The sequence below is a fragment of the Meriones unguiculatus genome (genome assembly GCF_030254825.1).
Source record: "Meriones unguiculatus strain TT.TT164.6M chromosome 13 unlocalized genomic scaffold, Bangor_MerUng_6.1 Chr13_unordered_Scaffold_33, whole genome shotgun sequence".
Classification (NCBI taxonomy): domain Eukaryota; kingdom Metazoa; phylum Chordata; class Mammalia; order Rodentia; family Muridae; genus Meriones; species Meriones unguiculatus.
This window is the reverse complement of record NW_026843645.1, coordinates 7,872,651-7,885,406: the sequence shown is the minus strand read 5'-3', so window position 1 is coordinate 7,885,406 and position 12,756 is coordinate 7,872,651. Positions and strand designations below refer to the sequence as shown.

The 12,756-nt window shown below is 36.1% G+C and overlaps 2 pseudogenes; one reads left to right on the top strand and one right to left on the bottom strand.

The window, feature by feature from the left end:
- Window positions 1-12,756, bottom strand: part of LOC132650827 (zinc finger protein 431-like) — a 165,797-nt pseudogene that overhangs the window by 101,300 nt on the left and 51,741 nt on the right.
- Window positions 9,843-12,751, top strand: LOC132650748 (zinc finger protein 135-like; annotated as a pseudogene).

The window sequence follows — 12,756 nt, the reverse complement described above, 5'->3', positions numbered from 1 at the left end:
GTTTTCTACAATTGGTTATGTTTTGCCTGGATGTCTTTATGGAATTTATACATACTACATACTACAGCATATCCTGAATATACAAATATAGCTGAAAGCCCAAGAGAAAGATCTTAAAAGAAACTACATGAAGATGATATTGGTCATTAAAGCAATTAATGCACAAAGAGGTGTTTAAGCGTATAATACAGACACACTGTTTCTTTAAAAATCTGCTTTCCACTTGGTTTTTAAAAGTTTATATTTTCTCACACTGGTGCAGACATATATCCAATCATCATCCATAGAAAACAATATGGTTTCCAAGTGATCCTAATATATACCTTTTTCTTTATCATAAGAATATGAGATAATTTTAGTAGTAAAAATTATTTTTTCTAATGTTGAAACATTTGTACGCTTTAATGGAATCTCTTCATTTGGAATATCCCTCTACCTCCAATGCATTTTTTATTGTTGGCAAAGGAAAGAACCAGAATGCACAAGTTGAGTGCTGGCCAGAGATTTCTTTGATTTTGATTTTGGCTATAATCCTATTGTATTTAAGACTGTATTATATTTGTAGGCCTATCTGTGTGTTTCCTTTAGTAAAGGATGCTAAATATTGTGTGACTTGATTAGTTATAATCTAGATATATATTTTTTCTCTTGAAAGTGATAGACCATCACATATTTTTGCCTTCTGAAAACTTATTATAATATAATTCCTTGAGTTTTTGTTGATTTGTAGACTTGATTTACAGAAACAGTTTTACTTTTCTCTTCTTGATCCTGAAGGCTTGCCTATCCTTATTTCTTAGTATATATGTGTTTTCAAGTTGTAGCAATAATCAATGTCTTGGTTTTGCTACGTAAGTGATTGATAGAGTTAACACATTGTTTTGGTGTTTTAAAAACTTTGTCATATATTGTCTCTGTGTCCTAATTAGCTTCAGTTGCCAATATTTCAAAACCTACAGTCAAGTGAGGGAGCCTCAGTTAAGGTCATGCCCTCATCAGAGAAGCTGGTTGCTCTATCTGTGAGAGATTGTGTTGATTGATGATTGATATAGGAAGGCTCTTCCACTGAGAGATGCAATATCCCTAAGCAAGTGTGTGTGAGCAACATTAGACAACTACCTGAGAATGAGACAGAGGTGAAACAAGAGATCAACCCAGGAAATATTTGCCTATTGCTTTTGCCCTAATTTTCTTCAAGCTTGACTTTCTATGCTAAGCTCCCAAAATGGTGGACAGTGATCTGACAGCACGAGACTAAACAAGTAAACCCATTCATGACCTGAGATGCTTTTTGTTGGGGGATTTAGTAATAGCAACAAAGTAGCAAATTGGAACAAAATTATATGCAAATAGTGATTTAGTTGCTGCACAAAAACTTGGAATGTTCTCTTTTTATGGAAAGTGGAAAACATGAGGATTTAAGATGGCAAAGGCATTAGAAAGCTGTATACAGAGCTTCATCAGCTGTTCTGCTAAGACCTAGAAGATCAGAGCGTTCAGAGTAATGCAAACCAAGGAAGTCCATATCATAGGACTTCTGTGGACAATAGACTCTACGGAAATTAAGCTAGAGGTCATTTGTGTGATATTTTAGCTACAAATAATACTTATTCTGCCCATGCCTTGAAATTGAGTAAGGTAGAATTAAAAAATAATGGACGGGATTTCTTAGATGGAATATTGAATCTGTTGAATGGTTATTATTAGAGAGACATTCAGGACCACAGTGAAAGAAAGAGACAAGTGGAGCAGAAATAATTGTAAAGTCTTTGGTTTGTAGAGAAAAACAGTACTAGGTAGTTTCAGATGGCAGTCACGTGATGAAACAGAGGCAGAATTTTTCAAGGAGATTATCACCATCAAAGAAAAGGTCCTAGCTCTGAATTTGAAGCCTCAAATGATATTCATAGAATAAACGCCTTCTTGCTAATTCTTTTGTTAATGGAAGTAGGACTCAACGTGATTTCTAGTGCCAGGAATGAACTTCATATAAAGCCTGCTCCACATGGTCCAAGTGTGGTACGGTCCTTCCCAATTTTGAATCCAAATTGACAGGTTCACCCATGTTGTGCTTTTTCTGGAAACAAGAAAGATGCAAAATTTAACGTAATAGATTCTTTGTGGTTTCTATTCAGCACTGTTCCAGCCTTCTGTGTTTGGCAGAGTCAGATCACCAGTAAAGATACTGTAAAGATTCATTGCATTAAGCCGTGAGGGTGAAGCCTGAGTTGCATCTTGACACTACAAGATGTTGAAATACGTAAGTTATGAGATACTTGTCATAGAGTGCTGCCTATAGGGAGTAGAAATAACCAATCTGAGAGATGTATGAGATGTTGCATAGATAGGACCCTCTAAGCCTTTTGAAATAGCAACAGGATTTGCTGTTTTCCTTGCTGGTCTTCTTTCCTTGGTACAGTCTTCCCTCACTATGTATACATTCCTCTCTACTGGAATGGAAAGGGGTATTCTGTGCATCTATGTTGGAATGATGTTACTTGCTTCTGTTGTGGCAGTCAAGAGATTTTCTTATATGTCAGAAGAGACTTTGGACATTTAAACAGTGTATGAGTTATTGGCAAATTTTAGGATCATTGAAGTTAGACTACATTTTCATCATGGGATGGCCATAAGCCAATAGAGAATTTCATCAGAAATTATTTGATTGAATCAAAAAAGCTCCCAGAGAAGATGATGTTTCTGGTTTTGACATTGAATGAAAATGTTTCTGTGTATCCCAGGCTGTCCTGAAAGTCAGTATGTACACCAGGCAGGTTTTGCACTTACAGGTCTAACTCCAGTTGAGGGTTGGGGTAAAATTTAGGCCAACATGCCTGGTATCAACATCATTATCATTGGCTGCTGAGTCTGGAATGTAGGGTTTTGGGTTTTTATTTAGTTTTGTTTTGTTTTGTCTATGTAAGCATAGGTTTTTGTGGTGATCTTCATCCACATCTTGCATTTGTAATTTGCCTTAGAGTATATTTAATTTTTTAGGGGCATGTATTCATGACATTAACACTGAGCTTCCTGAGTCATTGAATTGCAGGGATGTGACATTCTTCCAACCTGTTGTGTTTTTTAACTTAATTCATTCATTTTATTCACATTATTTATTTATTTATTTCATTTTTTTATTTAACTTTTATTAATTACACTTTATTCATTTTTTATCTCCCCATAAGCCCCTACCTCCTCCCCTCCCGGTCCCACCCTCCACCCTCCTTTCTGCATGCATACCCCTCCCCATGTCCACTGATTGGGGAGGTCCTCCTCTCCTTCTTTCTGATCTTAGTCTATCAGTTCTCATCAGAAGTGGCTGCATTGTGAGGGTCCTAGGTTATCTCCATGAATAGTCCTTGGTTGGAGTATGAGTCTCTGGGAAGTTCCCTGTGTTCAAATTTTCTTGTTGTGTTGCTCTCCTTGTGGAGTTCCTGTCTTCTCCAGCTCTTACTATTTCCCACTTCTTACCTAAAATTCCATTCACTCTGCCCATCAGTTGGCCATCAGGCTCAGCATCTGCTTTCACAGTCTGCATGGCAGAGGCTTTCAGAGGCCCTATGTGGCAGGTTCCAAGGTTGTTTCCTGTTTCCTGATAAGCTAGGGTTAGATAGAAGGGGGGTAAGTAGTTCCTTCCCTATCAGATTAGGGAAAGGGCATAGGAAAAAAGAAAGAGGGTGAGTGGGACTGGGAATAGATGATGGGGGGGCTACAGTGGGTTTACAAAGTGAATAAATTGTAATAAATAAAATTTAAAAATAATTTAACATCTCAATTGTAACCTCCTCCCTTGTCTCTTCCTCATCTCATCCTCCATTCTTCTTTCCCCCTTGTCCCATTTTATCAGATAAGGGGAGCCCTCCTCTCCTACCAGCTGACACAAACTTATCAAATCTCACTAGGACTGTCTACACCCTCTTTCTTTGTGGTGTACCAATGCCTCCTCCACCATGGTGAAGTGATCAAAGAGCAGGCAACAGAGTCCAGGTCAGAGCCAGCCCCTGCTCCTCTTACTATGGATCCCACATGGAGACTGAGCTGCCTGTCAGCTACATCTGAGCAGGGGTATGGGTCCTCTTCATGAATGGTCTTTGGTGCATGCATCAGTCTCTGCATGTCCCCACAGTCCCAGATTTGTTGGTCTTGTTGGTCTTCTTATGGAGCTCCTGTCATCTCTGAGTCTTTCTATCCCCCCACTCTTTCCTCTGACTCCCTGTGCTCTGTCCAAAGTTTGGTTGTGAGTCTTAGCATCTGCTTCGATCCCTTACTGTTCAGAGGACATGTATGTTAGGCACTCATCCTGTTCCCTCTCTTCAGTCACATCTGGTGTCAATTCTATTTGCAGTTTTGAATGATAATTGAGCATCCTCCATAGGGTCCTCCTTTTTATTTAGCTTCTTTAGGTCTGTGGATTGTAGTATGTTTGTCCTGTATTATGCCTATTATCCACTTATAAATGAGTATATACCATGCATGTCTTTCTGATTCTGGTATACCTCACTCAGAATAATCTTTTCTAGTTCCATCCCATTTCCCTGAAAATTTCATGATTTCCCTGTTTTTAACACATGAGTAGCATTCCACTGTGGAAACGTACCACAATTTCTGTAACCGTTGTTTCATTGAGAGACATGTAGGTTGCTTCCAGATTCTGGCTATTATGAATATAGATGCTGTGAACATAATTGAGCAAATGTATTTATTGAATGGTGGAGCATCTTTTGGAAATATGCCCAGGAAGAATATATCTGAGACTTGAAGTAGCACCATTTCCAATTGTGTGAGAAAGCATCAGAATGATTTCTAATGTGGTCATATAAGTTTTCACTCTCACCAGCAATGGAGGAGTGTTTTACTTTCTCCACATCCTCACTAGCATGTGCTGTCTCTTCAGGTTTTGATCTTAGCCATTCTGATGGAATATCAAAGTCATTTTGATTTGCATTTCCATGATGGCTATTGATATTTAGCATTTATTTAAATGTTTTTCTACCATTTGCTATACCTCTGTGGAGAATTCTCTGTTTAGTTCTGTACCCCTGTTTTAAAGTGGATTATTTGGTTTGTTGGGGTTTAATTTCTTGAGCTCTTTATATATTTTGTTTATTACCCCTCCCTGCTCTATATAGGGTTGGTGAAGATCTTTTCTCAGGCTGTAGGCTGTTGATTTGTTCTATTGACAGAGTTTTTTGATTCATAGAAGGTTTTAGTTTCATGAGATCCTATTTATTAATTGTTGATCTTACAGCCAGTGCTCTTGATGTTCAGGAAGTTATCTTCTATGCCAATGTGATCAAGGCTTTTTTCCACATTTTCTTCTAACTGATTTAATGTGTCTGGTTTTATGTTGGAACTCTTTGACCAACTTCAACTTTAGTTTAGTGTGGGATGATAAATATGGATCTATTTTCATTTTTCCACACGTAGACTTCCAGTTAGACCAAAACCATTTGTTGAAGATGTTATCATTTTTCCATTGCATGGTTTTAGCTTCTTTGTCAAAAATCAAGTGTCCATATTTTTGTGGGTTTATTTATGAGCCTTCACTTCAATTCCATTGATTCACCAGACTGTTTCTGTAATAGTACCATGCTGTTTTTATTACAGTTGCTTTATAGTATAGTTTGAGATAAGGGATAGAGAAACCTCCTGAAGATCTGCTATTGTACAGGATTGTTTTAGCTCTTCTGTTTTTTTTTTTCCACATGAAGCTGAGAATTGTTCTTTCAGGGTCTGTAAGGAATTGTGTTGATATTTGATGGGAATATCATTGACTCTGTAGATTATTTTTTGTAATATGGAAATCTTTACTATGTTGATCCTACTGATCCATGAGCATGAAAGATCTTTCTATCTTTTGTTATCTTCAATTTCTTTTTTTCAGACGTTTGAAGGTTTTTTTCATATAGGTTTTTCACTTGCTTGGTTAGGGTAACACCAAGATACTTTATGGGTTTTTTTTTCCTGGCTATTGTGAGGGGTGTTGTTTCCTTAATTCTTTCTCAGGCAGTTTGTCTTTTGTATATGGAAGTGCTACTGATTTTTTGTTAACTTTGTATCCAGCCACTTTGCTGAAGTGTTTTTCAATTGTAGGCATTCCCTGGTAGAACTTTGGGGATCACTTATGTATACTGTCATTTCATCTGTGAATAGTGATACTTTGGATTCTTCCTTTTGAATTTGTATCCCCTTAAACTCTTTTAGTTGTCTTATTGCTCTAGGTAGGACTTCAGGTACTGTATTGAAGAGATTTGGAGAGAGTGGGTAGCCTTGCCTTGTTCCTGAGTTCAGTGGAATTGATTTAACTTTCTTTCCATTTAGTTTGATGTTAGCTATAGGATTACTGTTTATTGCCTTCAATGTTTTTAGGTATGTGCCTTGTATCCTCAGTCTCTTCGAGACTTTAAACAAGAATAAGTGTTGGATATTGTCAAATGCTTTTGTAGCGTCTAAGGAAATGATCATGTGGTTGTGTTTTTTTTCCAATTTATTTATATGTTGGATTACATTGATGGATTCCATGTATTTAACCACATGCATGGGATGGAGCCTACTTGGTCATGGTGGATGATATCTTTGATATGTTCTTGAATTTGGTTTGTGAGTATTTTATTGAGCATTTTTGCATCATTGTTCATAGGAGTGATTGGTCTGAAGTTCTCTTTCTTTTTTGGGTTTTTGAGGATTTATCAAGGTGACTGGAGTCTTACAAATGTAGTTTGGTTATGTTGCTTCCATTTATATTTTATGAAATAGTTTGAAGAATATCGGTATTCTCTCTTCTTTGAAGCTCTGGTAGTATTCTGCTCTGAAATCATTTGGCCCTTGGTTGGGAGTCTTTTGATGTTTGCTTCCATTACCTGAGGGGATGTAAGAGTATTAAATTACTTTACCTGACCTTGATTCAACTTTGGTAAGTGGAATCAATCAAAAATTGTATATTTCATTTAGATTTTTAAATGTTGTGGCATATAGGCTTTTGACATAAGAGCTAATGGTTGTTTGGATTTTCTCATTGTGATATCTCTCTTTTTATCAGACTTGGTTGATTTGGATAGTGTCTCTCTGCCATTTTCTTAGTTTGGCTAAGAATTTGTCTGTTTTTTATTTTCTCAAAGAACTAGCTCCTGGTTTTGTTGATTCTTTGAACTATTCTCTTTGTTCCTAATTTATTGATTTCAGCCATGAGTTTGATTTTTCTAGTGGTCTACTCTTGTTGGGTGTGTCTGCTTCTTTTTTCCTAGGGCATTTTGGTGTGCCATTAAGTTGCTTGTATGGGAAGACTCCAGTAGCTTCTGAAGGCACTTAGTGCTATTAAATCTCCTCTTAAGACTGTTTTCATTGCATCTCATAAGTTTGAGTATGATGTGCCTTCATTTTCATTGAACTGTAGGAAGTTCTTTATTTCTTCCCTGACCCAGATTTCATTGTGTAGGGAGTTATTCAGTTTCCATATATATGTAGGCTTTTTGCTATTTCTGTTATTGTCTAGATCTATCAATAGTCCATCATGGCCTGATAGGATACAGGATATTGCTTCGATCTTATATCTGTTGAGGCCTGGTTTGTGACCTACTGTATGTTCATTTTTAGAGAAGAGTCCGTGAGGTGCTGAAAAGAATATATATATATATATATATATATATATATATATATATATATATATTTCTGTTTGGGTGAACATTTCTCTAGATATCTGGCAGGTCCATTTATTTTATGACATCCATTAGTGTCATTATATCTCATTTTAGGTTCTGTTTCACTGCTCTGTCCTTTGATGATAGTGAGTTGTTGTGGTCTCTCACTATTAATGTGTGGAGACTGAAGTGTTCTTTAAACTTAATTAATGTTTCTTTTACAAATGTGGGTACCCTTGAATTTGAGGCATAGTTGCCCAGAATTGAGACACCATCTTGGTGGATTTTTCCTTTTTTTGAGTTTGAAGTATCCTTCCTCATCCCTTTCAATTAATTTTGGTTGAATGTTTGTTTTATTAGATATTAGAATTGCTATTCCTGCTTGTTTATTGTGTCCATTTGCTTGAAAACCACATTCCTGCTTCAACATCCCAGGAACTTTTTCCAGGGATTAGCTCAGTGATCTGAGGTTGGAACCAATTTTTTCCTCACCATTGGGTTTCCTTTCACCTGGGAAACACAGTCAGTGGTGTTTTGTGGCCTACTGTTCCAACTCTTGGTCACTGTGCAGTCTCTGCTACCCTGCTGATCAGACACAGTGTGCAATCAGCTCTGCCATCTGGGATCTGTTTTTTTAATTTTTACTGAATATGAGTATTTGGTTGTATGCATGATTATGCACCTCTTGTATGTCTGATCCTCACAGTAGTCAGAAGATTGCCTCAGAACTCATGAACAATGGATAGTAGTGGGTTCCATGTAAACACTGACAATTGAGCCCAATTATTTGCAAGAGCAGCAAGAGCTCCTCACTGCTGAGCCATCTCTCCTGCCTTATGTTGCTTATTTATGATCATCATTTACATTGCTAATATTTTTCTCTTTCTATTTTTACCTGTTTAAACATGCATTCCCTTTTAGTAAGATCTTATTAAAGTTGCAGTTTAAGCTGTGGCACTGCTGGTTTCTGGAAGATTAATACAGAATTGGATTGAATGTATAATTCCTTGTAGGAGCTTCAGTAAAGACCTCTGAGTTTTTTCTACCTATTATATTTGTTAGTTTGACTTTTAGGGGAAGCTCTGTCTTACAATATAGGTCTGGCTGTCCTGGAACTCTTTGCATAGGTCATGCTGGCATCTAACTCAATGAGATTCACCTGCCTCTGCCTCCTGAGTGATGGAATTAGAGGCATAACTGAATACACCGAGCTTGTCCATCATTTTTTGTAGTTAATAAATGTTTATACATTTCTCTGATATGTAATCAGTACTGTTCATATGTTCATTTCTCTCTGTCTTTCTCTTTCTCTTTCTATTTCACTCTCTTCTCTCTGTTTGTTTTTGTCCACATTAATTGGCATATCTATTTCAAGGCTATATCCTATTGAAAAAGTTCAGATATGACACAGTTATTCAGTTTTCTTCTAAGAATTACTTATTGATAACATTAGCACTTCCCTTTTAATATAAAACTTTATTCTTTATTTTTCAACTATAGACTATACATGATTTGGAAAGGAGAATATACAAAACAATTATCAAAGAATAATCATGTGTTCTATGCCTTTTCTTTTGTCTGGTCACTCACAAATATGATCTTATTAGCTATGATTGTTGTTGTTTGCCAACTCACATTATTTTTATCCATGAATTCACCATAGTCCACTATCCTGTCCCAAAACATACAAGCCCCCCTTTTTACATACTGATAGGTCATATCGCTGAGGCCTGGTCAAAACACAATATTTAATGCCACATTGTCTTTGGACTGATGCCAGTGTCCCCTGTTCACAAAATCTCATTTGTTGCTAGAAAAAAATATCGTGGCTATGTTTTTTTTTCCTTCCACCTCTTCCATCACTGGGTTCTGACCAACTCACCCAAGTAACTGAACCCAATTCATAGATTCCTCAAGAATCCAATTGCTGGCTTCTTTAGACTCATGTTTCACAAACTGATGAAACTCCTATAACATAGGTCTTCAAAGCGTGGCTTTGGATTTCTTACAATCTACTCTTTAGGCTTTTCCTTCTCCCCTCCTTCACCTGATGCACAACACCTAACTGTCTAACATTAGCACTTCTGTGTCAGACAATAAATGAAAGAAGTACTAGAAATATGTGAATATATTTCCAATGAAGTATAAATTTATATTGTTGCCTCTGTTTCTGTTGTACACATGTATCACATATTTTAGAATTCAGTGACCTTCAATGATGTGCATGTGAAATTCAGCCAAGAAGAGTGGGCCTTGCTGGAACCTTCCCAGAAGCAACTCTACAAAGATGTGATGCTAGACACCTGTAAAAACCTCACTGCTATAGGTAAGACTGCAAATATTCTTTCACTTTTAAAATAAGGAGACAACTCTTACTTTATTATTGATCCTCTTCTATAATTCCAATTGAGAATGAGGTAGAATGAGGTGAATAAATCAGACATGGTTTTAAGAGTCACAGAAGATAGTGATTTAAGTTTTTCCTTAATAATAATATGATATTTCCAATAATATATATTTTTTGGTACTATATTTTAGGCTACAATTGGGAAGATCATAATATTGAAGAACATTTTCAAAGTTCTACAAATAATAAAAGGTAACTTTATGTGCACAATGAAACAGATATGAATCTTAAGAAATTTTAATGTGTCCTGGTACAGATATGAATCTTAAGAAATTTTAATGTATCCTGGAAGTTTGTTTTTTTTTTTTGGTTTGTTTTTTGTTTGTTGGCTTCTTTGTATTTTCTGTTTTTAAAAGTTTTTTTTTTCTTTGTAGCTGTGGCTTAACTTAGAATTGCTTGTTAGACCAGCCTGACCTCAAAATCACACAGATATGCCTGATTCTGCCACCACAAGTGCTGGGATTAAGGGCATGTACCAGCACATCTGGAAGTTTTAAAGAAAATCAACAATGTATAAACAGCACTTTTTAAGTGTAATGATGATCATTAAAATCTCACAATTCCATGTACTTCGATGACAAGTATCTGATTTGTGTTTTCAGGTACTCCTCTAAGATAGAAGAAAATAAAATAATGTTGTAACAGAAAATACCAATGGAATCATATGGATATTACAGCTACTGAGTTGAACTGCCAATCTGTTTAGTCTCATTCTATCTACTCAGATTTTGTAAGAGGTATATACATTGAATAGGTGATCAGTGTGTATCCAAAACCTTCTAATAAGCAAATATGTCATAGTACAACCAGTGTTACTCATAGTCATGCAGTAACATTGTAAATTTTAGTGAAAGGAGCAGCTTATGAGAGTCAAGATTATTGTTGTGGAGAAAATTTAACCCCTATATGACATGTCTATGATGAAAAAAAAAACTGTGTTAATTCAGTGTGGGAATCTTTTATTATTATTATAATTTAATAGGTATATCATATGTCACAATGTTTCTAAGACACATGAGCATAGGGATATTGAAAGAAGCAGTGTATCTGTCTTTCTCCAAGAACAATTAATTTTGTAGTAGTCCCCATTTTGAGTAGATTTTCTGACTGTGAAAAATGGTTAGTGTTAATTGGTTTTGCAACTTCACTGTGAATTCATCAGCAAACTCATAGTGCTGAAAATACCAATGAATACTAGGAATTTGGAACTTCTTTTGCATGTCCTGCTCACTTCTTAAATGAAGTGTCATTCATACAGTACAAAAATTTGTGAATGGAATTGCTGTGGTAAAACTCTAAATTCTTCCAATAATCTTCATATATTTGAGAAAAGCTCTTATAGAAAAATGGTGCTATAAAAGTGAACCACATAACAAATGCTCTTACCATCACAGGAATCTTCAAAAATACCCATAATGAAGGCGAATACCATGAAAGTAAATAAAGTAATAAAACTTTAAAATTTGATTCTTCTTTACCATTAGACCAAATTATGAAATTAATTCATATAGATAAATATATTTATTAGTGTAATGAAATCACTGTGGTAATTTCACATGTGGCAATTTTCTTTGCAGGTATGAATACAGTCATACTGGAGAGAAACCCTTTAAATGCACTCTATGTGGTAAAGCCTTCTCCTATATCACTGTTCTCATATGGCATAAAAGAACACACACAGGAGAGAAGTCTTACAAATGTAATCAATGTGGTAAAGCCTTTGCAAAAAACAGTCATCTCCTGTGGCATAAAAGAACACACACTGGAGAGAAACCTTATGAATGTAATGAGTGTGGTAAAGCCTTTGCAAAAAACAGTACTCTCATACAGCATAAAAGAACACACACTGGAGAGAAACCTTACGAATGTAACCAGTGTGATAAAGCCTTTGCACAAAACAGTCATCTCTTAAGCCATAAAAGAACACATACTGAAGAGAAACCTTATGAATGTAACCAGTGTGGTAAAGCCTTTGCAAAAAACCATACTCTCATACAGCATAAAAGAACACACACTGGAGAGAAACCTTACGAATGTAACCAGTGTGATAAAGCCTTTGCACAAAGCAGTCATCTCATAAGACATAAAAGAACACACACTGGAGAGAAACCATATGAATGTAACCAATGTGGTAAAGCCTTTGCACAAAGCAGTACTCTATCAAGCCATAAAAGAACACACACTGGAGAGAAACCTTATGAATGTAACCAGTGTGGTAAAGCCTTTGCAGAAAAGTGTAATCTCTTAAGCCATAAAAGAACACACACTAAAGAGAAATCGCATGAATGTAACGAGTGTGGTAAAGCCTTTGCACAAAACAGTGCTCTCAGAAGCCATAAAAGAACACACACTGGAGAGAAACCATATGAATGTAACCAATGTGGTAAAGCCTTTGCACAAAGCAGTACTCTATCAAGCCATAAAAGAACACACACTGGAGAGAAACCTTATGAATGTAACCAGTGTGGTAAAGCCTTTGCAGAAAACAGTCATCTCATAAGCCACAAAAGAACACACAGTGGAGAGAAACCTTATGAATGTATGTAACCACTGTGGTAAAGCCTTTGCACAAAACAGTGCTCTCAGAAGCCATAAAAGAAAACACAGTGGGGAGAAACCTTATGAATGTAACTACTGTGGTAAAGCCTTTGCAGAAAATAGTAAACTCATATGACATAAAAGACCACACACTGGAAAGAAACCTTATACGTA